The following is a 27,735-nucleotide window of genomic DNA, read 5'->3' on the forward strand; positions in this document are numbered from 1 at the left end:
ACCAAAGCCAAAATGGAACTAATATTCTCTGCTATTTCTGAGGCAGCTTTTGTCTTGTTAAAAACATTTTCTAGCATATGCTTGCTCCTGTTTCTATCTTGTCGAGTTCTTCTGTTCTGGATTATTTTGTTAACTCAGTGTTAACTGTTTTTTTTTACTGCATGTCAGGCAGGGTATCATGCACATGGGGAATTTCCCCTGGGATCAATAAAGTATGACTATGACTATGAATCTGAATGCTCATTATAACTAGTGTGTCACAAACGGACAAAACGAATGGACAAGCAAAGCAGAAGTATCTTAAATGGAAGTGTTTTTCTTATTTTCTACAAGGGAATAACTCGTCCTGAAAAAAAAATCAGCCCCTCCTTAACATTAGTGTCTTTGTATATAATTAATGTTCCATTGTCACCGGTCGTCATTGTCTGCTGATGATATGACTAACGATATCTCATTTCCTGCACAATTGATACATTCATATTTATCAAATCAACATGTGGATTATTTTATTGTCCTACTTATAATTGAAGCTCCATGTAGAATCAGAATCAGATCCAGGTTTAATTTCACTGGCATACTGTATGTTGTGAAATTTGTTGCGCTGCAGCAGTACATTGTAAAGCATAATAAAAACTGTGAACTATGGTAAGAAGTATGCTATATATATATATATATAAGCTAAGTTAAATAAATAGTGCAATAAGAGGGAAAAAAAACAGTGAGATGTAAACATCATGGCCACTCAACATCCATTCAGAAATCTGATGGCAGAGTGGAAGAAGCTGCCCCGGAATTCTTGAGTGTGTCTTCAGGCTCCTGTACCTCCTCGCTGTTGGTAGCAATGAGAAGGCATGTCCTGGGTGATGGGGGATCCTTAATGATGGATGTCTCCTTTTAGAGGCATCGTTCCTTGAAGATGTCCTGAATGCTCGGGAGGCTAGTGCCCATGATGAAGCTAACTGAGTTTACAACCCACTGACTAATATAGCATGAGATTTTTGTTTTACTGCAGCAGTACAGTGCAAACCATAATACTTCTATAAATTACAAAAATAAATACATAGTGTATCAAAAGAAATAACACGATAGTGTCCATGAAACATTCAGAAATGTAATATTTGTTACAGTCCCCACATTGTAGACCACATTGGGCTTGGTTAATAGCTTGGTTCGTTCTTTTGGTCTGCAAAGTACTCTCCTCACGTTGCTGTTTGCTTATGTGCGACTGAAATTCTCTGTTCTTGGAGCAGTCGAGCTGTCATTTCTGAGTTATTTCAAATGTATGAAAGGACAGCCAGTTTGGTTACTTCTTGGTTGGTGGGTTGTTGACCTCATAGGCATTTTTGTATAAAGTACTGCGGGTACCCGCTTCCAGCAAGTACTTTAAAGAGATGTTTCTGCTCTTTATCCTTTAGTTCTGCCATGCTGCATGCAGTGTTTCTCTGCTCTTCAGAACAATGTTTTGATACAGCTCTTCTTGTGTGCATTTTGGTATTTGCTGTGAAAATTTAGGATCTAATCTACAGTATATGTGTTCCCTTACGATAAACCAAAGCTTCCAAATTGTGTCTGTGCTTCCACTAACAAGTACGTCCAAGAATGCTAGTTTCCCTTGAGTTTCTGTTTCTATTGTGAGCTTAATATTGTTGAAAGCTTCATTGATTAGTTTATGTTCTTTCAATTTTGTTGTGTTTTACTATGACAAAGGTCTCATCAATATATTACAGATGCACATTCCTTTATCCGAAATCCAAATAGCTCCGAAAACCGAAGTTGTTTTCACCAGCAGCTGATATCACTCAGGTGTGACGTGGCAGCCCTGACAGAGGTCAGTTGTGGCTCCGTGCTCGTATCGGTTACACGTGCATTTGCTGTTCGCTGATATTTTGTGTTCACTGTTGACTTTATCTTTAATTTCACTGTGAAAATGTCAAAAAGAGCTGCAGATACCCCGATAGGTAACAATGAGAAAAAGAGAAGGAAGCATCTGTTTTATTATCAATAACGCAGAAAGTGCAGTTACTGCAGAAGCTTGATTGTTGTGTGTCTGTGCGGCTTCTTACTGAAGAAAATAGTGTTGGAACTACCACAGCATATGATTTAAATGAACAGAAAGACGAGTTACTGAAGTTTTATACTGACAGTGACAGTGATGTTCTACATTTATTCCAATAAGTCATTTACCATGTGTTTGATTTGGTTCGTTTGAAGCTGTATATTTTTATGTTTTATTGAATGTTTTTGTTGGAAATAATTTTTTTTCTTGTCATTATTCCCTGAACAATACAGTATAACAACTATTTACACAGCACTTACATTGTATTAGGTATTATAATCAATCTAGAGATGATTTAAAGTATACGGGAGAATGTGCATAGGTTTGGTGCACCACCAGGTCCTAACGAAACAGGTTAAATAATGCAACACACATCAAAGTTGCTGGTGAACGCAGCAGGCCAGGCAGCACCTCTAGGAAGAGGTGCAGTCGACGTTTCAGGCCGAGACCCTTCGTCAGGACTTGAGCATACATGTTTTTGGGTATTGGTGGAGGTCTGAAATCTGAAAAATTCTGAATTCCGAAATGCAACTGGCCCCAATGTTTTTGGATAAGGGATTGTGGACCTGTAGAGCCAAATTTAGGGTTTATAATTGGTAACACTGTCTTTTCTAACTTTTCCATGACTGCCTTCACAATGAACCCTAGTCTCTACTCATGAAGATTGAGAGGGGCACAATTCAACAGGGGATAAATGAAAGTCATGGTGCAAGCAAACACGTGTCATACAAGGGAATTCCTATAAGCGTGGTTTTCACAAACAATTCTGTAAACTAAAATGTAGACCTTGATCCTACTGATATTTGGGCAATCAACAAGAGGGAGTATGTAAAAAAAGTTACCCTTCAATCACGATCGCAATCAAGATCTAAAAGGCAGCGCTACGCGGTTTTTCCTCTAAGTTGGGCAGCAACCAATCAACAAGAGGGATTCATTAGAAAAGGCCAATAAAAGTAAGGCAAGTGTAAGTGGAGCAGCCATTCTTTGAGTTTCTTTTCCTTCTGCCAATGTTAGAGTGGCTTTGGTTCATCACGCTTAGGCAAGATCCAGAAGTGATAAGAGATCTTAAGGTTAAGGAACCATTAGGAACTGTGATCACAATATGATTGATTTGACTTCGAAATCTGAGAAGGAGAAAATAAATTCCAATGTCTCGGTGCTCCAGTGGAATAAGGGGAAGTACGATGGCATGAGAAGGGAACTGGGCAAGGTTGACTGGAAAGGGACACCAGCAGGAAGGACAGCAGAGCAGCAATGGCTGGAGTTTCTGCAAAAAATGAGAGAAGTGCAAGACAGACATATTCCAAATAAGAAGAAAATTTCAAATAGAAAAAGGACACTACCGTGGCTGACAAGAGAAGTCAGAACCAAAGTAAAAGCAGAAGAGAGGGCATACAAGGAAGCCAAAGCTAGTGGAAGATAGAGGATTGGTCAGCTTTTAAAAACTTGCAGAAGAAACTAAGAAGGTCATTAGGAAGGAAAAGATAAATTATGAAAGGAAATTAGCGACTAATATCAAAGAAGATACTAAAAGCTTTTATTAAGTGTATAAGGGGTAAAAGAGAGTTGAGAGTAGATATAGGGCCAATGGAAAATGACGCTGGAGATGTTGTAATGAGAGATGCAGAGCTGATAAAGGAACTGAATGCATATTTTGTATCAGTCTTCATAGTGGAAGACATCTGCAGTATACTGGGCATTCAGGAGTGTCAGGGAAATGAAGAATGTACAGTGGAAATTATGACTGAGAAGGTGCTCAGGGTGCTTAATGGTCTGAGGGTGGATAAATCTCCTGGATCTGATGGAATACACCCTTGGGTTCTGAAGAAAGTAGCTGGAGAGATTGTAGAGGCATTAGCAATGATCTTTCAAGAATCGATAGATTCTGGCATTGTACCGAATGACTGGAAAATTGCAAATGTTACTCCACTATTTGAGAAGGGTGGGAGGCAGCAGATAGACCTGTTAGTCTGGCATCAATGTTTGGGAAGTTGTTAAGGATGAGATTATGGAATACCTGGAGTACATGACAGGACAGCACAAAGCCAGCATGGTTTCCTGAAAGGAAAATCCTGCTTGACTAACCTACTGCAATTTTTTGAGAAAATTACAAGCAGGGTAGACAAAGCAGTTGCAGTAGATTTGGTGCATTTGGATTTTCAGAAGGCCTTTGACAAGGTGCCACACATGAGGCTAGTAAGATAAGAACCCATGGAATTACAGAGGAGTTACTAGCAAGGGTGGAGCATTGGCTGATTGGCAGAAAACAGAGAGTGGGAAGAAAGAGATCCTATTCTGGTTGGGTGCCGGTGTTGGGACTGCTGCTTTTTACGATGCATGTCAATGATTTGGACTATGAGATTAATGGATTTGTGGCTAAATTTGCCAATAAATAGGTGGAAGAGTGGGTAGTGTTGAGGAAACAGAGAGCTTGCAGAGAGTCTTAGATGGTTTAGGGGAATGGGCAAAGAACTGGCAAATAAAATACAATGTTGGAAAGTGTATTGTCATGCACTTTGGTGGAAGAAATAAACGGGCAGACTATTATTTAGATGGGGAGAGAATTCAAAATGCAGAGATGCAAAGAGATTTGGGAGTCCTTGGGCAGGATACCCTAAAGGTTAACCTCCAGCTTGAGCCGGTGGTGAAAAAGGCAAATGCAATGTTGGGGTTCATTCCTGGAGATATAGAATATAAGAGCAGAGATCTGATGTGAGGCTCTATAAGGCACTTGTGAGACCACACTTGGAGTATTGTGTGCAGTTTTGGGCTCCTTATTTTAGAAGGAATACACTGACTTTGGAGAGGGTTCAGAGAAGATTCACGAGAATGATTCCAGGAATGAGAGGCTTACTGTATGAGGAACATCTGGCAGCTTTGGGCTATATTCCCTGGAGTTCAGGAGAATGGGGGTATCTCATAGAAACATTCCAAATGTTAAAAGGCCCGAACAGATTAGATACCACAAAGTTATTTCCTTTTTGTGTGGATGCTGTGTGATGTACCCCACCCTGCCCAAATAACAGACAATACAGCAGATACAATTAAACAGTCTATAGATATTACTGGAACTATATAATTAATAGAGAATAAAATATAAAAGGAAAATAAAAGGTGCCACATATATCAAAGTTCAATTTCTTCATACACAAATAGTTGGAGCTCAGGACCCTTCTTCTTCACCCTGTGACCCCTCGGACCACCTCGACCGGCTGTCTGGAACCAACAATGGTGGTCGACCAGACACTCCACACCAGTCCGTCTCTGTCTCCTCACCGAACGCCCTCCTCGGGGTCCGACCCCATTAGCAGACATCACAGCAACTGCTCCATCCACTGTCTCTCTCTCCCGCCTTCTCCCTCCAAAACCCCGTGCATACAAATCTTCCAGATACACCAAAATCATAACAACTATCCCAATTGGTTCGTAACATCTTCTTATTACCGCCTAACCCAAAACAAGCTGCTAGCCCAAAAACTTTCTCAGCATTTAACATAACAAAGAAACATTCCCAAGTATAACATAAAAAAGAAGCCATTTTAATTAGCCTACACAGAAACATAAAGATGAAACCCCCTTACACTTAGAAACTGCTGAGGGGGACAATCTACTAGGGTGAGCCACAGTGAACATTTCTCTGGCACTAAGTCTAGTGCTGTGGCTCAGAAGAGCAGAGAGAAGAAGCGGACTGGAGTACTAATTGGAGATTCCCTGGTCAGAGAAACAGAAATGAGATGGAGACACCCGGGTGGTATGTTGTCTCCCAAGTGCCAGAATCAGGGATATCTTGGATTGGGTCCACTGCATTTTCAAGGGCACGGTAAGCAGCCAGAAGTCTTGGTGTATATGGGCACCAATGACATAGGTAGACAAGGTAAGGGGTTCCTGAAGAGAGACTTCAGGGAGCTAGATAGAAAGCTGAGAAACAGGATCTTCAGGATGGTAATCTCTGCATAGCTGTCTGCGCCACATGCCAGTGAGGGTAAAAATAAGGAGATTTGGCAGGAAGATATGTGGTTGAGGAACTGGAATGGGGGGCAATGATTCAAATGTATGGATCACTGGAATCTCTTCTTAGAAAGGTATTACCTGTGCAATAGGGACAGATTGCACCTGATCATGATGGGTTCCAATATCTTTACAGGCAGGTTGGCTGGAGTTATTCGGGAGTGCTTCAACTCCTTTGGCAAAGGGATGAGAACCGGAGTGACAGTGCTGAGGGTGGTGTAGTTGGGTTTACAAACAAAGGCAATATGTAATGAGACTCTTAGTAAGAAGAGGCTGATGACGGTAAAATTGCAGTGAACAAGATGAGTTGAAATGTAAAAGATGGACAAAATCAAAATGGATGAATACCGCACTGATGGTGTTATATCTGAATGCACATAGTACACAGAATAAGGTAGATTAACTTGTAGCACAGTTACAGAATGACATGTATGATGTTGTGGGCATCACTGAATCATGGCTGAAAGAAGATTATAGTGGGGAACTTAAAGTCCAAGGATAGACATTGTATTGAAAGGACAGGCAGATTGGCAGAAGGGGTATTGTGGCTCTGTTGGTAAAAAATGAAATCAAATCATTAGAAAGAGGTGACATAGGGTTGGAAGGTGTTGGATCACTGTGGGTAGAGCTAAAAACTGCAAAGATAAAAAGACCCTGATGGGAGTTGTATACAGACCCCCAAACAGTAGTAAGGATGTGGTCTACAAATTACAATGGGAGATAGAAAATACATGCCAAAAAAGGCAATGTTACAATAGTTATGGGGGATTTCAAAATGCGGGTAGATTGGAAAAATCAGGTTGATGTTGGATTCAAGGAGGCGAAGTTTCTAGCGTGCCTATGAAATGGCTTTTTACAGCAGCTTGTGGCTAAACCCATAAGAGGATCAGCTATTCTGGATTAGGCGTTGTGCAATGAAATAGAATTGATCATAGTGTTTAAGGTAAAAAAATAACCCTAGGGGCAAGTGATCATAAAATGATCGAATTCACCCTGAAAGTTGAGAAGGAGTAGCTAAAGTCAGATGTATCAGTATTACAGTGAAGTAAAGAGAATTACAGTGGCATGAGAGAGAAGTTGGCCAGAATTGATTGGAAAAGAACAGTGGTAGGGATGATGGTAGAACAGGAATGGCTGGAATTTCTGGAAGCAATTTGGAAGGCACAGGATATATACGTCCCAAAAAGGAAGAAGTACCATAAAGGGAAGATATCACAACAGTGGTTAACAAGAGAATTCAAAGCCAACATAAAAGCCAAAGAGAGCAAAAATTAGTGGGAAGTTAAATGATTGGGAAGCTTTTAAAAACCAACAAAAAAAGTTATTAAGAAGGAAAAGATGGAATACGAAAATATTCCATGCAGTCAGCATGATTTCCTCAAAGGAAGGTCTTGCCTGACAAATTTGTTGGAATTCTTTGAGGAAATAACAAACAGGGTAGACAAAGGAGAATCAATGGATGTTGTGTATTTGGATTTTCAGAAGACCTTTGACAAGGTGCCACACATGAGGCTGCTTAACAAGTTAAGAGTCCACTTTATTACACAAAAGATACTAGCATGGATAAAGCAGTGGCTGACTGGCAAGAGGCAAAGAGTGGGAATAAAGCAGGCCTTTTCTGGCTGGCTGCCAGTGTGTTCCACAGGGATCTGTGTTGGGACCAATTCTTTTTACATTATATGTCAATGATTTGGGTGATGAAATTGATGGCTTTGTTGCAAATTTTGCGGACAATACATAGATAGGTGGAGGGACAAGAAGTTTTGAGGAAGTAGGGAGGCAACAGACGTACTTAGACAGATTAGGAGAATGGGCAAAGAAGTGGCAGATGGAATATAGTGTCTGGAAGTGTATGGTCATGCATTTTGATAGAAGAAATAAAAGGGTAAGCGGTTATCTGAATGGAGAGAAAACTCAAAAACCTGAGGGGCAAAATGTTGTGTCTGTGCAACTTAATATCAAATAAATAAAAACATGCATGTGGGAGATGGCTTTAATTAGTGTAATCATTTTGCAGCAAGAGAGGGAAAGAGAGAGAGAGAGAGAGCAGATTAATGCATATGCATGGACGACAAGTCCATACATAGTACTAAGTGTAGTCATTGCTCGAAAAGAAATAGATCCATACATTACAATTCCTCCCCCATTAGATTAATGTAATATAAAGCTTCAATTTCCCTTTCACAAATCATATTCAAATAATTATGTTTCCACAATAATGGTCCATAACTAACTTCACTGTACTGAAGATTCAGTCCTTTGGGTAGCACTCTGTTTCTTTCACAATAATGTCTCTGGACATTTGGAGTGGCTGTGGGTTTGGCAAGTATGTTGTCAAAGTCAACGTTCTTGGTTGTCAGTGTCACATTGCTGTTAGTGACATGATCATCATTGAGAGATAAGTCCAGTGTCTGTGATGTGCCCGTCTTGTTGGATGCAGTTGACTCAAGTGTGTTCTTCCTTGAGCATCCAGTATCTGGCCCACATGATGTCTCCATGTACGATCTCCAACATCCACTACGTATATCAGTGGTCCAGTTCTTATATCTATATGATCGGGTGTCCACATGCTTTCTTGGTAATCACACGCTTTCTTGGTAATCACACGCTAGGACTTCCTGTCCAACCTCAAAGCTCCTTCCTGCTTTACTTGCCAACTGGCTGAACTGTTTATTTTGCACTTCCCTCTGGTTTCAGGAGATCGTGCAAGATCTCAGATTCCTGCACATGAACAACATTGCAGGTGTTTGATCTGTCAAAACATGAACAGAGATCTGATACACAAAAAGGAAGTTGTCCACGTGTGCGATAGAGAACTGTCCTCCTTGTCCATAGCTTTAATGGATTTCTTTAAGGTTTGGATAAACCTTTCCGCTAACCTATTCATTGCTAGGTGGTGAGGAGCTGACTTGTCACATCTGATGCCATTTTCCTTCATGAATGATCTAAACTCTTCTGATGTGTATAGTGGTCCATTGTCAGTCACAATTTGTTCTGGTAAGCCATTTCTGGCAAAGGTAGTCCTCAGGGCAGAAACAGTCTTTTCTGGTGTGGTTGACTTCATGGGTATGATATTTGCCCACTTGAAATGAGAATCCACAGCAATCAGAAACATGGAGTTGATGAATGGCCCAGCAAAGTGAATATGTATTTTTTGTCGTGGTAATGACAACCACTCCCACGGGTGTAACGGTGCCTGTGTGGGTACATTTTGAACTTCGTGCAATTCCATACAGCTTTTCGTCAAGTCTTCAATCTGTCTATCTATTCCTGGCCACCACGCATAACTCTGAGTGAATCTCTTCATTTTGACTGCACCCAGGTGTCTTTCATACAGGTTTTCTAACACTCTGGTGAGCAGTTTAGAGGGAATCACAACACGAGATCCATGCATCAGTATTCTTTGACATACCGACAGTTCATCTCATCTCACTGAGAACTCTAGAAACATAAGGTTACCATGATCTGACCATCCTTGCATGGTGATTTCATAGACCTTTAACAACATGTGGCCATTCCGCATTTCCCTTTGTATTTCAAAATTTGTTACCAACAACTGTTCCACCAAAGTGATGTGAAACACTTCTGTCGAGTCACAGTATGACAACTTTTCTTCTTTCTTCAGTTACCAACAGTGGAAGACACGACAAACCATCTGTTGTTTAGTACTATTGAACTCTATGACATAGGAGTGGGCTCCTAGGAACGGTGCCCACAGTTATCAATGGAATTCCTTCCTGGGATTGAAAATGGACACAAGGGGCTGGTGATCTATCACTAGCATAAACTTTTGTCATTAGATATAGTGGTGGAACCTCTCTATTCCCTATACTAGACTTTGGGCCACTCATTCGATCTGTGCATAGTTGCGTGCTGCACTAGTCAGTGATCTTGAAGCAAGTGCAATTGCAAGTTCAGATCCATCTTTCATAATGTGAGATAAAATGGCAGCAATGCCAATAAGGGGATGCATCACATGCCAGTCAGATGGGGAGGATGAGTCATAATGGGTGAATAACTCATCTGATGTTATCAGCGCATTCAGTGGGAGCAGTACTGTGGCAATGTTTAGGAGAAACTGGTGGTAGTAGTTTACAAGGCCCAAGTATAACCTGAGTTGTGACACACTTTCAGGTTTGGGTGCCTGGAGCACTGATTCAGTCTTCTCTTGTGACTTATGTAAGCCATGGTTGTTAATGACATGTCCACGGTATGAGATTTCATTTTTGGAAAACTCACATTTCTCTCTCTTTGCACGCAGAGCATATTCACTCAGCCTGGTAGACACTTTATCAAGGTTCTGGAGGTGTTCTTCATCACTCCTGACAGTCACAATGATGTCATCAAGATAACATTGTGATCCTGGGATATTTTGGAGCACTTGGTCCATTGTCCTTTGCCAAACTGCTGGAGCTGATGTGACAGAAAAGACAAGATGATTATACTGGAGGTCCTTTGGCGATTTGATTGTGAGAAATTTTCTGTTTGACGCCTCGATCTCCATTTACAGATAGGCTTGTGACGAGTCAATCTTTGAAAACCTCTCTCCGCCTGCCAAAGGTGCAAAAATGTCTTCTATTCGTGGCTGGGTATCCCCAGCACCGGGCTGATGCTCACTTTGAAATGTCCACATATGCGAATGGCTCCAGCCTTCCCTTCTTGGTCACTGAGTTAATGGGCATGGACCAATCTCTCCACTCAACCTTGGAGAGAATTCCAGATGTCGCTAAGATCTTAAATTCAGCATCACTTCAGGATTTAGTGCGTAAGGCGCCGGGCATGCTTTATAGAATCTTGGCATTGTTGTTTCTTTGGATTCAATTCTGGCTTTCATGCATTTGAGTTTACCAATACCCCTCTCAAACACCTTCTCATTAGCATTACGCAGCTGTAACAGTCTCTGGTTGTTGCTACCATCTGGGCTGCAGCTGCTTGTTGATGACACATCTCTAAAGTCAGAGTACTGGGAAAGTTTGCAGATCTGTCAAGTATTCAGAAATGTTTTCACCCTTTGACTGGTTCTTTTTGTGAAGTCAAAATCTCTCAGCTATTACCACTGTTTTAGGGCTCAAGTGATTCAGTAAAATTACAATAATTTCTTTGAACGTCTTGCTTTCTGGCTTTTTACGAGTTACTAATTTGCGTCAGAGATTTTGCGTTGTAGCACCCATTAAGCAAAGAAGTGTGGATAGTTTCTTTTTCTCATCCATATCATTTGCCTTACAATACAATTCAACCCTCTAGATATACAACTGCCAGCCATCATTAGCACTATCAAATTCATCAACTTTCCTGACTAAAGCCATCACCATATTATTTCCACTTCAACTTTGTTGGTTGTACATCTTTCACTGTGTAATATGCAATTACTCATGCACTTCTTTATTAGAGTCCGTATCGGCCTACTCCATACTGTTTAAAACTTGTCTCTCACTCTTTTGTCCTGTAATTGTCCCATAACTGTTGATGCAGTTGGTGAAATTTCTCTGACATTCAGGTTCCAAAAGAAATAGATCCAGACATTATACAAAGGGAGTTGCAAGTCCTTGTGCACAATTTCCTAAACGTTAATTTGCAGATTACTCTGTGGTGAGGAAGATAAATATGATGTTAGTGTTCATATCAAGAGGACTAGTATATAAAAGCAAGAATAATATTCTGAGGGTTTATAAAGCACTGGTGAAATCTCACTTGGAGTATTGTAAGCAGTTTTGGGACCCTTAACTTAGAAAGGATGTGCTGACATTGGAATAGGGTTCAAAAAAGGCTCATGAAAATTATTCCAAGATTGAATGGCTTGACGAGAATGCTTGAGGGCTTTGGACCTGTATTCGCTAAAATTCAAAAGAATGAGGGCTCACCTAATTGAAGAATGATGAAAGGCCTTGGTAGACTAGATATGGAGAGAATGATTCCTATGGTGCGAGAGTCTAAGACCAGAGGACACAGCCTCAGAATAGAGAGACATCTTTTTAGAATGGAGATGAGGAATTTCTTTAGCAAGAAATTCCTGAAGCTGTGGAATTCTTTGCCACAGGCAACTGTGGAAGCCAGGACTTTATGCATATCTAAGGCAGAGGTTGACAGATTATTGATTGGTCAGGGCATGAAGAGTTACGGGGAGAAGGCAAGAGATTGGGGCTGAGAGGGAAAATGGACTCTCCATAATGAAATTGTGGAGCAGATTCAATGGCCCAAATGACCTAATTCTGCTCTGAGATTTATGGTCTTATGGTCTTACGTGAGCAAGGAATGATAATAAACTGACCTGAACCTGAATCTGATGGATACATTACGAAATTGGTCTCAGTAAGACCACTTAAGTTGTCCACTACATTGTGCACTTTGTGTACCTTGGACTGCATAGTGCTATCCTTGACCTGTGAACAGATGTTGCATTACCTTCCCTCATTGCAATTGGAGATTTTAATAATTTCTCGACACTGTCTCTCATTCAACCAACTAGGGTACCAAAGTGGTTTATGCATTTTCTCGTGGTTCTTTCATGTTCTGTCTCAACAGATGGTGTGCGGTAGAAGTTACTCATTTAGCCTGATGTCCCATTCCAGACCCAACTGTCAAGGTCTACAGGTTGTAAAAGCACAACTTCATGTGTTGGATGGAACGGGTGTGCTGGCTGTCTCTGCTGCCCCCAGAAAGTTCTTGCATGACTCCAGGCATCTTTTCTGCAAAGTTATCACATCATAGTGTTATGTGATAAGTGCCTGGCATCCTCTGTCCCATCCTTTCTCCTTAACTGGTCCAAATTTCCAGTGGTACCCTTCCAGTCAGACGGTACATTCATTGACCAAAGGCAAGTCATAATAATTATACAGTTGACCAACCTATACAAAGTCAACTTTTCTTTGTGTGGACAGGTAATTTCCATATTCTGAAAACATTCTTATCTTAAGGTGAGTGCAAAGGTTCTAATTTTGTGTTGATATCCGTGTTGGTTAACTTTTTGTCTCATGTATTTATCAATATACAGTGAAAGACCACTGCTTGTATGCCATCCAAATAGTTAATTTCAGCCAAAAGTAGACTGGAGGAGTACAAAGAAAACAGAATCCAAAATATTGTAGTGCAGTTATAAAGAGAATTCAGTGCAAGTTGATAAATTAAGCACAAATATCCTGTCAAGGTAGAGTAGGTGATCAGAGTTCGTGAGTTCATTTTTTTAAATTGTGAAAGATCCATTTTAAAGTCTGAATGGGTATGTCGCCCACTTTGAATGTTTTTTTTTTAACTGACACTTCTTGTTAAAGTAAGAATGCTAGCCTAGACTGGGATAAACTCCTGCTGCTATTTAAATAATGTCCAGAGATTCTTAATGTCTACATAAACAGGCAGCCAATGCATTTCTTTCATGTGCTCTCCAAACGAAGCAAGTTGCAGAATTCTAAAAAGCTGTGTCCAAGTAGAATATAATGTGCGCAATGAAATTATTATTTGAATTCTCTGACCTGAGAGATGAAAGCAGGTCTGATGGGAAGGGGATATAGATTTGGAAAGATAGCAATGTTCTTGCTATTGACTGAAAAAAAGAGGAGGTCCTGAAAACAGAATGCAGGGAGTTAGGAAGGAAGTTGAGAATCAGGATCTCTTGGGATTGCTGCTGTGCCACACGACCGTAAGGATAGAAATAGAATGAGGAGGCAGGTAGATGTGTGGATGAATAATTGGAGCAAGGGGCAGAGATTCAGATTTCTGGAACATTGGGATCTCTTCTGGGGATGGTGTGAGCTGTACAAAAGGGATGAGTTGTACTTGAAACCAAGGGAGACCAATATCCTTGTGGGGAAGTATGTTAAAGCTGTTGGGAGTGGTTTAGACTAATATGGCAGAGGGATGGGAGCCATTATGATCGAGCTTAGGATGAGCCATCAGGTTTACAAGTAGGTAATGGTGGTAATATGAATGTAGGGAAGGACAGGCCAATGACTGGGTACAAATGCAGACAGTGCAAGGAGTTAATTTGTACCACAGAGGCAACATTCAAAAGGCCAAAGAATCCAGAACTGAAGATGCTGTATTTAATTGCATGAGACATTCAGAATTAGGCAGATGAACATGGCACAATTAGAGATTAGTTGGTATGACATTGTGGATGTCATTGAGTTGTGGCCAAAAGAAGGTCACAGTTGGGAGCTTAGTACCAAAGGGTATACCTTGTATCGAAAGGACAGGCAGAAAGGCATAAGAGGTGTTGTTGCATTGTTGGTAGGAGATGGAATTACATCTTTAGAAAGAGATGACATTGGGTCAGAGTATGTCAAATATTTGTGGGTGGAGTTAAGAAACTGCAAGGGTAAAAAAACCATTATGAGAATCACATATAATCCTGTAAATAGTAGCTGGATGTGGGGTGGAGATTACAAAGGGAGCTAGAAAGAGCACGTAATAACATTAATGTCACAATTGTAATTGGGACTTCAATATGCAAAGGGGTTGGGAAAATCAGACTGGTGTCAGATCACAAGAGAGGGAATGCGTTGAATGCCTATGAGATGGCTTTTTAGAGCAGCATGTGCTTGTGCCTTGTAGGACAAAGATGATCTTAGATTTGGTGTTGTGTAATAATCCATATCTTATTAGGGAGCTTAAGGTAAAGGAACTGTTGGAAGCTAGCCATCATATGATTGAATTTATCGTGCAATTTGAGAGGGGGAAGTATACGTCACATGTATCAGTATTACAATGGAATGAAGGGAACCCAGGTGGATTACAGGGGGATACTGGCAGCGATGATAGCAGAGCAGAGGTGGCTGAAGTTTCTGGGAGCAGTTCACAAGGCACAAGATAGATATATCCCACAGAAGAAGAGCTTTTCAAAGTACAGGGGGAGACAACTGTGACTGACAAGGAAAGTTAAGGACTGCATAAAAGCGAAATAAAGGGCATATAATGCAGCAAAAGTGAGTGGGAAGTTTGATGATTGGGACGGTTTTAAAATCCAACAAAAGACAACTAAAAAAGCCATAAGAAGGGAAAGGATAAATATGAGAGCAAACTAGCCAATAATATAAAACAGTATTCTAAAAGTTTTTATTCGGTTAAGAGTATACTCTGTATTAAGAGTAAAATGGAGGTGAGAGTTGATATTGAATCACTGGAAAACAATGCTGGTGAGGAAGTAATGGGGGACAAGGAAATGGCGATGAACTAATTAAGTACCTTGCATCAATCTTCACTGTGGGAGACACTAGCAGTGTGCCTGAGGTCCATGAGTGCCAGGAAGTAGGAATGAATGCTATTGCTATTACAAAGGAAAAAATGCTAGGCAAACTGAAAGGTCTTCAGATGGATAAGTCACCAAGGCCAGATGGACTACATCCTAGAGTTCTGAAAGAGGTTGCTGAAGAGATAGCAGATGCATTGGTTATGATCTTTCAAGAATCACTTGATTCTGGCATGGTTCCGGAGGACTGGAAAATTGCAAATGCCATTCCAGTTTTTGAGAAGGGAGGAAGGAAAAAGAGAGGAGTTTATAGGCCAGTTAGCCTAACCTCAATGGTTGGGGAAGTGTTGGAATCCATTATTAAGGGTGAAATTTCAGGCTACATGGAGATAAATGATAAAATAAGTCAAAATCAGCATGTTTTCTTTGACGGGAAATCTTGCCTGACAAATCTGTTAGAGTTCTTTGAGGAAGTTAGAGGGGGCCTTTTCTGGTTGGCTGTCAGCGCCTAGTTTTGGGACCCATATCTCAGAAAGGATGTGTTGTCATTGAAGAGAGTCCAGAGGAGGTTCACTAGGATGATTCCAGAAATGAAGAGGTTAACATATGTGGAGCATTTGGCAGTTTCAGGCCTGAACACACTGGAATTCAGGAGAATGCTGGGGATCTCATTGAAACCTACTAAAAGTTGAAAGGACTAAATAAGGGGGATGTGGAGGGGATGTATCCTATGGTTGTGGTGGCCAGTGGTAGTAGAGGGCACAGCCTCAAAACTGAATGGAGACCTTTTATTATAGAGGTAAGAAAGATTGTTTTAGCCAGAGAGTAGTGAATCTGTGGAATGTTCAGCCATAGACAGCTGTAGAGGATAAGTCAGTGGGGATTTTTAAAGCAAAATTTGATAGTTTCCTGATTGGTCAGGGCATACTTTGTAATGGTATTATGTTTTCTGACCATGAAGGTCCAAACTCAGGTGAACACTCTAAACCCTATCACATATAGAGTAAATAGCCAGAAAAGGAAGACTCTCTCTAAAGGAAGATTATACTGTAACTACCCAATCTTCAAAAACCTGGATTACTTCCCTGTTTATTCTGCGTAGAGAGTTTAGCTGCCAATACCCAGTGTCCAAGTAGTGAGTTCCCTCTCCCTACCAAGAAGATACTTCCATCTGACAAAGTAGCTTAAGACACAGTTCATTTATTTACGGCAATACACGTTCAAATCCACACATTGTTGAAAATCACAGAGGATTTTAAAACACAAACCATTTGTAAATAAAAAGCATAAAGTATAAAGGGTTTCTTAAACTCAAAGGATATCCAAAACACAAATACAATTCCTATAAACAAAGAAGACATACCCTCAAAGGAAAGAAACAAATAGTCTGCTGCAGAAACCGAAGCTGGGGGAATGGACTGCCATTCACCCCTTGTTTCTTTCATGGCTTCTTAAGGTTCCTTAACCCATTCCAAAAAAGTATCTACTTTTTATGCCCTTTTACTCCCACTTGGGTGACTTCACAAGCATGATATTCCCTCAGATATCGTTTTAACACAGAACAAAAGCATTTTTTGGAGACATTCATCTTAGTTTCCTTCTATTATTACTGAAAATGCTACGAAACTTACTTCTCAGAGAAAATGCAACCCATCAAATATAAATACGTCAGTTATTGATATGCTAACTGATACTAACCTTCTGATCTTCAAGCTTCCTTGAATTAAGCAAATTAAGAGTCAGCTTGTCTGTTTGAAACAACACAAAGACAGCAACCTGTTGTCTTTACTCTTAAGCAATAATGCAAATGTAATGAGCTAGCATTTTCTTTCAGACAGAATGTCTACTAAATACAGAGCTTGTTTGCAAAGCTGTACTTTTAACTTCAAGCTGATTAATTGTTTCTATTTACATTTCAAGACATCCACTCATGGCCAGAAGTTAAGCAACTGTTAGTTGGAAGCTTACCTATATCTGTTTGTGATATTACATGGGTAGTTGAAGATGACTGATATCAGATTGTGATATTACAAGTCTGCTGTTCAGACAATTTATACACCAGCCCAAATAGACTGGGGAGGTCCCCTCTCCATGACGCTGAGGCTGTAAGACTGCCCCCTAGGCTGCTGTGCTTTATGTCTACAAACTTTGCGGTGATTTTCCCTGCTAATAAGATGAACTGAATCCGAGGCTCTGGGCCTATTCCAGGCTGCTTCGGGGGCTTGGATCTAAGGATTCAATTTGCTTTGGAATGCTGTTGTTGCTTGCTTCTATTGTTTGCATGATTTTTGTTTTTTCTCTTCTCTCTCTCTTTGCACATTGGGGGTTGGCCTTTATATTTTTTAAATTGGTTTCCTCTGCGTTTCTTGCTTTGTGGCTGCCTGTAACAAACAAATCTCAAGGTTGTATAATTTATACATACTTTGATAATAAATGTACTTTGAAAACTTTAACAGAGCAAGGTTACTCAGTCTTCTCTGTTAAACTGTGGGATTTGATCAACAAAATTTAAAAATGGATCCAGTAACAATTGCAACACAAATAGGACTGTTGGTCGAATGAGTGGTCCTACTTGTTGCATTGTAGGAGTACCACATACACAATATACACTTAAACCCAAATAATAAAACAATCACATTCAAATAGTTCTTCCTTGTGACAATATAATGCTTTGTAGACCTTGGAGACTCAAGGATTACATCAGTGTTTCCGAAGAAGTGGCAACAGAATAGCGAATAAGGTTATCAGGAGTACAGGTTTCCCCCACCATCTGAAGGTACAGTGTTCCTATGAGACAGTTCGTAAGCCAAAATGTCATAAAGCGAAGAAGCAATTACCATTTATTTATATGGGAAATTTTTGTGAGCGCTCGCAGACCCAAAAATAACCTACCAAATCATGCCAAATAACACATAAAACCTAAAATAACAGTAACATATAGTAAAAGCAGGAATGATATGATAAATGCACAGCCTATATAAAGTAGAAATACTTCTCTACAACAATTGCCCGCACAGATCTCCATAACGAAAATCTCACGCAAGCGCTGATGGTATAAACGCACTCTCCAGTAACCTTTAAGCTATGAAGCTGCCAAATCTACTAAATAACATATAAAAATACACAGCCGATATAAAGTAGAAATAATGTATGTACAGTGTAGTATCACTTACCGGAATTGGGAAAGCACGGAGCACACTGATGGTGATGTGTTAGACTGAGTCATCGCAGGTTGGATGGTGCAGTGGCCCCCACCCTCCGGGCCACTGACCGATACCGAACCACGAAGCACGCAGGGGTAGCCGGGAGGCACACAGCACATCTTTAAGGAAAAAGCTGAAATAAACATGCTAATTAATTAGGTGCTGTCCGGCACGTAAATATCGGCGCAGATCAGAGGCGATTGCCGATTGCATCGGCACTGATCTGGGCCGACAATTACGTGCTAGGCAGCACCTAATTAATTAGCATGTTTATTTAGGCTTTTTTCTTAAAGATGTACTGTGTGTGTCCCGGCTACCGTTGCATCTTCTGCGAATCGGTATCTGTCCATGGCCTGGGGGTTGGGGTGGTGGGACACTGGGGTGTTATCCCATCATCTGTTTCCATTAGAGAAGGCTGCTCATCTTCTTCTATCTCTGCCCGCCTCGATGTCGAAGGTCGAGGTTTGTCATCCGCTGTGGCTGATGTGGAAGGCTTGCTTGACTGCTGAGCCTCGCGCATTTTTCTATCACACAGTTCTTTTATAAGGACTCAAACCATCCTGCAAATATCTCCTAAACCGCCGTACCCTTTCAAAATTAAAGTCGTACTTTATGATTACTCATTCAGTTTCGATTGTTATCCTTTTTCTTCCAATTGCATCAGCTCTTCATCTGTCAGTTCTTGGTGATGGGATGCCAAAACCTCTTTAATATCACGTTCATCAGCTTCCACAAGCCAAACTCACGTTGTTCTTACTTCGTTCACCATGATCGAAACGCTTAATTATGTCTAGTTTTACAGTAAGTGTACCTTACGAGCTCTTTCAGGCTCTTCCGATACAGTACCTTAGAACTCATCTTGCAAATGGCTGCTCACAGGCTCGTGTTTAAGCAATGCTGTTCCGAATCCGGGGAAAGCGGCTGCTTGGGGCGCACTCTGCCTTTTATCGCGCGCTGAATTTTTTTTCGTAACAGTGAAAACACCTTCTGAAAACAAAAACAGGGCACTAATGTAGGTCTTTCGTAACAGTGAGATTTCGTAAAGCAAATGTTTGAAAAGCGGGGGACACCTGTACTGTATAGCATTCCTCAGGGGAAGCAATCTTTTTTTGTCTTGTTAAGTCTTTCACCATTGTATAATATAACACACAACGTATAGTAAGATAGATGGTTTTAAAAGTCAAAGGTGTAAACCATGATCGTATAGTACCATCATTAGCAAGGATCGACACATTTACAAAGCATATGATAAAATGTTTCAAGAATCTTATATAAATTATTAACCATATTAATAAGTAAATATACCACATCCAAATAGGTTAGTGAAATATAATGCTTGTCAACTCATCTTTCCGTGGGATTGCACTTTTAGACCAATTACTTGCAACAGCCATATCAAAACCCCCTCAAGATGAACAAGTGACATGTATATCTGTATGCAATGTTAGTGATCAGGACTAGGAGAAGGAGATATGCAGGGATAACAAGATTAGGGCAGTCCCTGCTTTTCACTCTTCCGGGGTTAGGGACAAACCAGAGGAATAGGTAAAGAGGTGAGTACGAGGCAAGGGATGGCAGAGCAGTCAGACAAGAAATAACCCAGAGTAACGCAGGTCAGGTATTGGTGTTAATGAAGTCTCAGGAGTGAAGCTGTTATATAAAAAAGCAGAAGTCAAAGCTTCATCCTTGCAGGCTTCAACGTCTTAAAAAAAGATCAAGATCACTAAAGACACAATAGTTCTGATAGCTAAGGGAATTGTTCATTGGAAAACTGGGAAAAGAAGCTTCAACCCAATTTATAGTGCCAATCCACCCAGAATCTGTATTCGCTACTGTGAAAGCTGGAAAGATCTTATATATTGTTCCTTCCAGAGCGTTAAGCCAATCATAGGTTTAGTATGAGCCTGCAAAAGAAACTTGTGATAGGAGATGCCTCGCTCATCTGATTGTGTCAGTTCAGTGACTGGTAAACTGTATAAAAAAATAATCTTTTAATTTGACTGAGTTTCTTTTTGCCATTGTGGATGAATATCATGTCCTCCTAGAACCTTCTTTGGTACATCCATCATACTTCGTTCCTTAAAACGGGACATGTGTTTCTGTCTTAAGGTACACAATGTAAGTTAAATAATCAACTTATTCCAAGAGCCATTTCCTCTAAAGACATAAAAAAAATGAGTGTTCCACTAATAGCCATATGTCTGAAAAAGTTTTATCTGAAGTCTCCACCTTCCGAGTGAAATGAAGGATCACCTCAGTGCTATGATGAGAGTGACTATGGGTAAATTTACTCAAATATACTTCTTAAATCATGTAAGTTGTTTAGGGCCAAATCATGACTTTTCTTTTACTGTCTGCCGATGACAACTTCATTCAACCGAATACACAACAATAATTGAAGGCTTGTCCTGTCTGTGTATCTAACATCATAGTATAACTCTTAAATATATCTGTGTCACCCCAAAATTTAACATTTTCATTATCAATTGTTCTCCAATGGTAAAATTTGTCATAGGCTTGTTTCCAAGTCTAAGAGACGAAGTCTACATGAAATATAATTTAATTCTTAAGAACATCACTAGTTCTGAACTAAGTTTCATTGTAAGGTATTGTTCACACCACAACACAAACTATTCAACACTATTTGACGGAGAGCAAGTAGGAAATCCATGTGGATTCAATAGTCCATGGGACGAAAATCTCTAAAAATCTTACTGGATTTAAGAGTTTCAGTTGACCAGGGAGGAAAACATTCTAATTTCATCTTAGCTTCTGGTTCAGTGCATCTTTAAATCTCATCTTCCCATGCAAAAATATGGATCAAACATTTTGCAGAACCTTTTTGCATAACCCAGAAATGCAGAAAATTATCCTATTGCCAATATAGTGGAATAGTGGCCATCACTGGAGAAATAGAAGCATCTAAAAACTTCATAGTACTTTATACTTTATACTTCATTGTCGCCAAACAATTGATAGTAGAATGTACAATCATCACAGTGATATTTGATTCTGAACTTCCCACTCCCTGGATTACTAATATTAAATATTAAATATATTTAAAATAGTAAAAATTAGTAAATATTAATAATTAAAATTATAAATCATAAATAGAAAATAGAATAGAAAAAAACAGAGAGGCAGGTCTGGATATTTGGAGGGTATGGCCCAGATCCTGGTCAGGATCTGTTCAGCTGTTCCCAAATCTGGCCGTATGAGTCTTCAAGGTCCTGAGCCTTCTCCTGGAGGGAAGAGGGACAAAAAGTGTATTAGTTGGGTGGGCCGTGTCCTTGATTATCCTGGCAGCACTGCTTCAACAGTGTGTGGTGTAAAGTGAGTCGAAGGATGTAAGATTGGTTTATGTGATGTGCTGCGCCGTGTTCACGATCTTCTGCAGCTTCTTCCGGTCTTGGACAGGACAACTTCTGTACCAGGTTGTGATGCACCCTAGAAGAATGCTTTCTACGGTGCATCTATAAAAAATAGTGAGGGTTTTAGGGGACAGGCCAAATTTCTTTAGCTTTCTCAGGAAGTAATGGCACTGGTGGGCCTTCCTGGCAGTGAACTCTGCTTGGTTGGACCAAGTCAGGTCATTTGTGATATTGACCCCGAGGAACTTAAAGCTTTTGACCTGTTCCACTTGCGTACCACCGATGTAAATTGGGTAATGCAGTCCACTACTCCTGAAGTCAACAACCAATTCCTTCGTCTTGCTGATGTTGAGGGATAGGTTATTGTCTTCGCACCATGCCACCAGGTTCTTAATTTCCTCTCTGTACTCAAGCTCATCATTACCCGAGATATGGCCTACAGTTGTGTCATCAGCAAACTTATATATTGAGTTTGATGGAAACTTGTCTATACAATCATGGGTGTACAGTGGGTACAGCAGGGGGCTGAGTACACAGCCTTGTGGGGGACTGGTGCTCAGAGTGATTGTAGAGGAGATCTTGTCCCTTATTTTTACAGCCTGGGTCCTGTCTGTGAGGAAGTTGAAGATCCAGCTGCAGATCTGAGCATTAAGGCCCAGGCTCCGGAGCTTAGGAATCAGTTTATTTGGAATGATGGTATTAAAGGCAGAGCTGTAGTCAATGAAAAGGAGCCTTACATATGCGTCTTTATTCTCCAGGTGTTCTAAGGAGGAATGTAGGGCCAGAGAGATGGCATCTGCTGTTGGCCTGTTGCTCCAGTAGGTGAATTGCAAAGCATTGAGGTTGACCGGTAAGCTGTGGTTGATGTGTGCCATAACCAATCTCTCGAAGCACTTCATAGCAATTGATGTCAGAGCCACAGGTCGATAGTCATTCAGGCATGCCACCTTGCTCTTCTTCGGCACTGGGATTATAGTTGCCTTCTTAAAACACGAGGGGATCTTAGACTGAAGCAAGGAGCAATTGAAGATGTCAGCAAACACTCCAGCTAGCTCGCTTGCACAGGCCCAGAGAACCCATCCTGGGACGCTATCTGGGCCCATCGCCATCCTTGGATTTATCTTCAGGAAGGCCCTTCTAACGTCCTCCTCGGTGACGATGAATCTCGATGCCACCAGGTCCAGTTCATCTGGAGGGAGCGGGACGCTCCTCTTCTATTCGAATCTAGCGTAGAATACGTTAAGTTCATCAGGAAGAGAAGCGCCACAGTTATTGATATTCCCAGCCTTTTCTTTGCACCCAGTGATCTCAGTTAGATCCTGCCATAGTCTACTGACATCCCTCTGGTTAGCCTGGGCTTCCAACTTGGCTTTATATTGTCTGGATTCCATGTAGCAACTGGTATCCCTGGACCTGAAAGCCGCAGCTCCAGCCTATAAAAGGGACTTGACCTCACAATTCATCCAAGGTTTCCGGTTAGGGAATACCCGGATCGTTTTGCGAGACACGCAGTCCTCCGTGCATTTCCAAATGAAGTCCGTGACAGCTGAGGAATACTCATAGAGGTTAGCTGCCAAGTCCTTGAATACTAACCAGTCCACCGATTCAAAGCAGTCACAGGGGACCTCATCCGTTTCCTCCATCCAACGCGACACTACTTTTGACACCGTGACCTCCCGCTTCAGTTTCCGTTTGTAAGCCGGGAGGAGAAGTACAGCCTAATATTCCGATTTTCCGAAGTGAGGTTGTGGGACAGAATGGTAGGCATCCTTGCCTGCTGTGTAGCAGTGGTCAAGTATATTCGGGCCTCAAGTGGGGCAGGAGACATGTTGGTATAACTTTGGCAGCGCCTTTCTGAGGTTGGCCTGGTTAAAGCCCCTGGCTGTAATGATCAAAGCCTCCAGATACCTGGTCTCAAGTTCACTGATGTTGGCATACAGTATGTTCAGAGCACACTCCACGTCCACCTAGGGGGGTAATGTAGACGGCTGTCAGTATGACTGAGGTGAATTCTCATGGCAGATAGTAGGGACGACACTTCACCGACAGGTGCTCCAGGTCCAGGCTGCAGGAGCTTGTAATGCCACTGTGTCCAAGCACCACGCAGTGTTGATCAGTAGGTAGACACCACCTCCCCTCGTCTTGTCCGAAGACACTGTGCGGTCCATCCGATGGATCGAAAGTCCCTCTGGTCGGATGGCACAGTCAGGGGTGGCAAGGGAGAGCCAGGTCTCAGTGAAACAGAATACATAGCAGTTCAGCATCTCCCTGCAGTAGGTGAGTCTCCCTTTAAGATCATCCACCCTGTTCTCTATGGCTTGCACATTAGCTGGTAGGATGGTGGGCATAGGGACCCTGAAACACCTCAGCTTCAATCTGACCAGCAGCCCAGCTCTTTTCCCACGCTTCCGCGGTAAGTAGTGCATCTTTCCAGGTTTCCATCGATGCTGTGTGTTATTGTTAGCTCTTTGATGTTGGTGGACACGTCCCGCGGGAATTGATCACCCGGTCGTGTCATCAGATGCTTCGGGCCAGGCCGAGTAACAAGGGAGACTCTGCTGCCACTTCCAGCTGCTGGGTGCCCGGGCTGTCGATTGGGTTAGGCCCCAAAGCCGACACTTAATCCCGGATGGCCAGGCTCCTGGCTGAAACAAGTCCTTAAGCTGAGTCACTGTTGCGGAGGCCTCCGCTCCAGCCGAGCCTCGCGGTCGATTTCCGAGATCGGCGGCGGAGGCCTCTCTTCCAGAAGCTGTAGATGACCACCAACAGGGCTTTACGCTGGTCGCTCTGGGAAAGTGTCTGGGCACCTTGAGGTCTCCGCTGTCACTTCTGTGTGGTCGTCTTCTCCGGTAAGGTGCTTGTCGGAATGGGCCATATCTCCAAGCACTCCAGTATGGTAGCAGACCGCAGGTCTCCGGGAACGTGGTGGGCCTTGCTGGTTGGGTCCAGGTTCGGTCCGGAGTTTAAGAAGCAATTCTGGTGCCGTGGTCTCCAGCTGGTTCAGTAGCTTCACCAGGGTGTTGTTGATCTTGATCTTGCTAGATTGGAGGTTTAGAAGGGTTTCTCAGGTATAGGATAGTGGAGAGGGCAGTTTGCTCTCTGAGTAAAGTATGTTCATAGTAAGTATGTTCATATACTTGTTGTCCATAAGGGGGAAGCACAGGAAGATATCTGCCTAATGTAAAAGTCTTCATTTAAAATAATGTGGGTGGGGTGGGGGTAGGGGTTCAGAATGTTCTGGTCTAACGGTTTCAATGTCATGTTCCCCTGAGTGGGACCATTCAACGACATAAGTGTTTATACTCTTCTTAAAGTTTGGAGGGGTTTATGTCAAGGGATTTCTCTATTAATTTACTTTCAATATCAGAGCTGAAGACTTTCAGTTTTATTCAGATGTTATTAATCATTTCTGAAAGTGATTCTTTGCTTTCCAATGTATTTATGTTCATTTCGTCTGTAATGTGGTCGAAGTGAATGTTTAAGTGGACGTGAACAATCACTTTGCCAGATGCAAAGATTAAGGTTTCCAGTGTATTAGTTCGTATATTAAAAAAAAGGAAAGGACCAGTTAGTGATATTTAAATTAGTATCATTAATACTTGTAGATCCCCCATGCAATATTCTCTGAGTCATTAAGTTTTAAGGGTGCCTGAGCCAGATGAGACTATTTCCGTAGTAAATACAACTTTGCGGAAGAAACAAATGGTAAATAAGGCAGCATTAAACAATATTATTATAAGAACAAATATTAAAAGTAAAATATAGAAAAATCAATATTTCTTCCTGGAGTTTGAGTCTGTCTTACTCCAAAACCAAAAAGCATTCTGATTGTATTATCCATGGGCATTGTGTCAATGAAATCTTCCTCAAGTGAATAGGATTTTTTTTTTGTTTCCTTTTAGATCTAAACAAATGTTTTATCTTTTTAATATATCTCACACTCCTTCCTGATGAGGTGTAGGGTTCCGATGTGGACACATGTACCAGTCTGATATAAGGATTTCACACATTCTGAGAAATAAATCCTTCTAGGGCTAATTTGATGTTACCTATGGAGACATTTTTACTTACAGTCTTGTTTCATTTCCAGGCCTCAATTACCTATCATTGATAACATGTGTAATGAGACAAGGAAGTTTCTATCTAGGATGGAAGCCAGGGTCAGCATAATTTTATGAAATGTCTTTTCTTGGACTCAGTCACTTTTTAGTGGTCTCCAAACTTTCTTGTCAGGTTCTTTTGCTTTCTATTGAATTCCCATAAGCTTTCTCAATTCTTCGAGGTGAGCTTGTGATGGTTGGCCTAAGTTAGTGATCAGGGGTGTATTTAGGTGGATATTGTGCATCAATAAATGAGTTGTAACATTCTTGTGTACGTCTATTTTCGCAATTGGCACTTTGTTTATGAACATTTGTACTTCAGGAATAAGTGTAGCCTACTTTATCTCTACAGTAGACCAGTTTTGCCAGGCATTGCATAATCTCTTGATTCCTGCATTCTATCATGCCACTCAATTACAACTGGAGTGGTGTATTCCACTTGCTTATCTGTTTGTTAACACATGTCTTTGAAAGCCTTTACCACTGAAGGAAGTCCCTTGGTTGGCATTTGCAAATGTCTTAAATATATATATACATATCTAGTGTGTCTAAGACTTCTGCACAGTACTGTATATTGGTTAAAATATGAAGGTGGTTGGGAAACAGAAGTAAGAATACTTAGCTTTGTATTACTTACTTACTTACTGCCTGTTATGCTGCTGGCATTCAGCACAGTAATGAAGGTCCTCCATCTCTGTCAGTGTTCAGGTCTTTCATCGTGTCAGTAGCCCGGCTTTCACTACTCTCAGAAATCCAGGAGGATACTCGGGAAAACTGTCACACTTGGATGTAGAAGGATTCTTCATCGCTGTTTCCATAACAGTTTTGTTTTACCAATCAAGGCTGTTTGCCCTGAACTGAACCCCCGAACCTGGTGGACCACTCGTTTTTCTCATTTTTAAATCTTTATTATTAATTATTATTGAAAATCAACAACAAAGAAAAATACATCGATAATCAAGACAACATATCCATATGTAGAAGAAGAGTTAAACTATCAACCAAACTAAACAGAATATCAATAATAATAAAATAAAACAAAACACAAGGTTAAAGCTATTTTTTTTTGGAAAAAAGAAAGAATGTAAAAAGAACCCCTACTAACTAAAACAAAAAAAAAACCTCATAACAAAAAAAATGGGGAAAAAAAACATTTGGAGCACAAATCCGAAGCTATACGCCACACAGGCTTCCATAAAAAAAAGACATCAATCCGCCAACCAAATCCATTTACCCAAGAATCAGAAAAGGACTATCTTAATTAACTCAAATCAAATGATAATAATGGGCAAAAGAACCCTACCTTTTCTCGAAGTTAAATCTAGGATCAAAAGTTCGGCTTCTAATTTTTTCCAAACTAAGACATAACAGCACCTGAGAGAAACGTTGTATCAAAGTGGGAGCAGAGGCATCTTTCCATTTTAATAAAATAGCCCTTCTAGCCAATAATGTGTGTTACGTACCCCGTAACTGGGTTGCCAAACCAGCAGAAATGGATCACTCAGTTGGAGTCTGGATTACAGGAACTAAGAAAGTTTTATTAAAGAAATAAGCAACACAGTACTCTAATAGTAAGGATACAAAAACAACAGGTTAGCAATAAATAAACACACATGTACACAGATCTAGGATAGTAGGATCAATCAAGCTCTATCGTCGTCTAGGGGTAAATGACCAGTTTCAAAGTGATGCAAAGTTCAGTTAATTGAGTTCAGTTCAGTTCACAGTAATCACTGCTGTGGCGATGGACGGGGTGGTGGGGGCGGGAAGGAGAGAGAGAGCAAAAGCGAATGAATATTCAAACAGCTTCCACACA

Source organism: Mobula birostris, chromosome 22, assembly GCF_030028105.1.
Source record: "Mobula birostris isolate sMobBir1 chromosome 22, sMobBir1.hap1, whole genome shotgun sequence".
Classification (NCBI taxonomy): domain Eukaryota; kingdom Metazoa; phylum Chordata; class Chondrichthyes; order Myliobatiformes; family Myliobatidae; genus Mobula; species Mobula birostris.